Consider the following 568-nt stretch of genomic DNA (forward strand, 5'->3'; position numbering starts at 1 on the left):
TTATTCCATAACATTGAGGTTTTATACGTGTACCTCTGTTTCTCAGATCTGTGTTAGCTAACCATGTGCTGATTAGCATCTTAAAGCTTTGTCACTACTGTAACAATCACGACCAAAACATATCATCATTGATTTGGTATACTGTTTCGGCAGTGAAAATTTTAGATAGCACATATAATCCTCATATTTGGGGAAAATATACAAAATTGTAGCAGTTATGCAATTTTTTTGTATTTTAGTATGTTTTAGTAGTGTTTTAGTTTGCAAGTTAAATTTGTGTAATGTGATGTGGTCGCTACCAAAGCATTACTGTTGCTACTGAAACATGGGATGTTTTGTCAAAAATAAAGTATACTGAATTATCAGCTGAGATGTTATGATATTTTTTGGTTCAATGTATATTAAAACTAATGAATCCTCAACTTTAAAAACAGTATGATCAACTTTTTGCCTATATATATCTATCTATATATCTATCTATCTATCTATATATATATATATATATATATATATACATACCCCTGGCAAATTCTGACTTAAAGTTACTTTTATTCAACCAGCAAGTGTT

The sequence above is a fragment of the Garra rufa genome, chromosome 17 (genome assembly GCF_049309525.1).
Source record: "Garra rufa chromosome 17, GarRuf1.0, whole genome shotgun sequence".
In the NCBI taxonomy this organism is placed as follows: domain Eukaryota; kingdom Metazoa; phylum Chordata; class Actinopteri; order Cypriniformes; family Cyprinidae; genus Garra; species Garra rufa.